Raw genomic sequence first — 2,601 nt, 5'->3', positions numbered from 1 at the left:
GTCACATAATGTCATCATCTTTTGTGACGGTTGCGTTCGTCCGTCACATATTGTTGCTATATATGACGGTGTTATCTGCCACATTTTTTCCAGTCAACGCGTCACCTAATGTTGGGATAATGTGACAGCTTGGTTTTGTTTAGTTTAATATGGCACCCACATACAGTGACCATACAGTGATGACACACTAAGCTCTCATGATAGCTCACAGAATCATAATACACAGAAAAGTCATCATACACAACATTCTCATCACAAGTCATTCACAATTCCAGCACACTAGTTCTTCCACAACAGAGGTTCAAACATACAAAGGTTCCACCACAAAGGTTCGAAGCATTCAAACAGATTGCACATAGTTCTGACAAAGTTCTAACCACAGATATATTCTAGCAAGGTAGAAAAACCTTAAGCAAAGGCATCATCCTCAGACTTGGTATGCATCCCTACCTCAATCTTTCTGAAGTTTCAGGACAGCTCGTAGCAGTGCATTGGTCTTTTCAAACTTGGTATGCATCCCCTTCACTTCCTCTTGGGTTTGGCGCAGCAAACTTTGGTTTTCTTCAAGTGCGGCCTGTTGAGCTTGTAGTTGTGCTTGCAACTCTTCCTGCATCCTAGCAGCTTCCTCTCTTTCAGCTTGGAGTTTTTCCTCAAACTGAGCTTGCATGCGTGCTTGTGCAGCTAGCAATGTGGACCGACCAGTCTTGGACGTTGTAGGGACACCAATGTTTGGAAGGAAGGTGGATGAGCGGCTGATCTGGCTGAGACTATCAGCAACAATCTTGGAGGGTGACTTTTGTGCTTCTCCTTCTTCTAGCTCTCTTTCCTTCTCTGCAACCATTTGCTCCTACATAAAATGAATGTACTTAGTAACAAGGCCATACAAAAGTGTTGAACCAGGCATTTACTTGAGTGTAGTACATGTAACTTACATGTATCTCATTTGCAAGCGGAGTACGACCATTTTGGGGACTATTCATACATTCCCCCAAGAAATCAACAACAATTGTGTATGACTTGCATATTAAAAGTAAGAAGGAATGAAGAGAGTGAATATGGTGACAGACATGGACCATCAATGAAATGTGCTGTGTGCACAGATTTTAGCTTACATACAACACTGAAACTACGATTTGTTACCATGCTTCTCCACCAAATATACCTAGATTGAATCTGTAAAGTGGTCTGACGATATGGCCTCTAGCTTCTGTTGCTCAGTCAAATGTTGCTCTAGAGTCATCCGTAACTTTCTTTTGTCTTCAAGTTCCATGGCCAACCGATCACGCTCAAGTTCAGACTACATGAAAAGAACCCAAATAGCTTTATTATGTAGTTATTAAAGTTGCAGTTTATCTATACAAGTTTTTTTAAAAAAAAATCTTTGATGCGCCATCAATATGAAGAATAATCATGATTTAATGAGAAATGATGTTTAATTATAGTTGTTGGTGTTTACACACCTTGTGCATGTCGTTCCGTAGTTTTAGTACAACCTGCTCCAACCCTTCAGAATGGGAACCCTGAAATTCACGAAACATAAATCCAGACTCAAATATATACTCTTATGGAGAGCAATACCAACCAAACAGCAGCTACCTGCAGTTTTTTACGAAGTTCTTCAATTTCCAGTTTTTGCCTCTTCAGCAAAGCAGCATCAGTTAGAATCTGTCACATACTCACAGAAGTGGCCAAGTTAGGTTCTCTTGCTACTTATAAACTATGACAACAACTAAAAGCAGCATCAGCAAAGCAAAGCAGCATCCGATCCACTGCAGTTAACAGACATGTCGTCCTGAATATCATAATGTACACTGGAGTCACCTACCCTCTGTAAGAAATTTGCCCCCCGAGAAATCCACTGTCAGATGCCGTCACGACAATAATGATGCAAAGGCAAGCACTAACCTGCGCGGCTGCATGGCCGGACGCGGACTGCGGAGGCACGGACAGCGCCCGAGGCGGCGAGGCCGAGGGAGAGGCGGGGGCGCAGGGCCGGGGGCTCGAGGCGGGGCGGCGCGCTCAGGTCGGGCCGCCTGTCGCCTGTGCTTCCTCTCGCTGCTTCGGTGTTGGTGCCTCGAGGGACGAAGCTGAGCACCAGAAGCCACAAGCCCACAACGCCAATTGTATCGCGAGAGGGAGTGGAGAAGAAATGGTGGCAGATTGGGGGGCGGGGAGCAAAGAGGGAGGAAACACTACCAGCAAGCCGACCCAACCCACCTGGAGGATGCCGTAGACGAGGAGGGTACTCATGATGCCGAGGACGGCGAAGCCACAGTGGGCCGCGCAGCGGCGGCGGTCGTCCTTGTCCCTGTCTGCCGCCACCGGCATCAGCCTCGGTGCCGCCTCGTCCGCCATGGTCCCTCCTCTCCCGTCCCCGTTGCAGCACCAATTGCCTCGAAACCCAATCCAAACGAAACACTTCGATGGCGGCGACAGCGCCGGGTCGGTGGTGGATGGGGCGCACGCACGGGGGGTGGGCCCCACGTGACAGCGAAAGGGAGAGAGCGAGGGTGGGTGTGGAAGCAGCGGGGAGCGACCGGCTGGCTGGCTCGCCTCCACTTTCGGCGTGGAAACTGGAAAGGCAACGAGGGCGTACGGCGG

At 48.3% G+C, this 2,601-nt stretch overlaps 1 long non-coding RNA gene across 2 annotated transcripts; it reads right to left on the bottom strand.

The window, feature by feature from the left end:
• Window positions 1-694: 694 nt before the first annotated feature.
• On the bottom strand, window positions 695-1,677 carry LOC103637616 (uncharacterized). Of its 2 annotated transcripts, none has more exons than XR_002266704.1 (4): window positions 1,597-1,677; window positions 1,461-1,520; window positions 1,163-1,297; window positions 695-847 (listed from the first exon to the last, which is right to left on the bottom strand). It is a non-coding gene; the product is annotated as an uncharacterized lncRNA (long non-coding RNA). The 2 variants fall into 2 exon arrangements; XR_558182.2 differs by lacking the exon at window positions 695-847 and adding an exon at window positions 923-1,016.
• Between the last annotated feature and the right edge of the window lie 924 nt (window positions 1,678-2,601).

The sequence above is a fragment of the Zea mays genome, chromosome 1, assembly GCF_902167145.1.
Source record: "Zea mays cultivar B73 chromosome 1, Zm-B73-REFERENCE-NAM-5.0, whole genome shotgun sequence".
In the NCBI taxonomy this organism is placed as follows: Eukaryota; Viridiplantae; Streptophyta; class Magnoliopsida; order Poales; family Poaceae; genus Zea; species Zea mays.
This window is presented reverse-complemented; position numbering and strand designations above follow the sequence as displayed.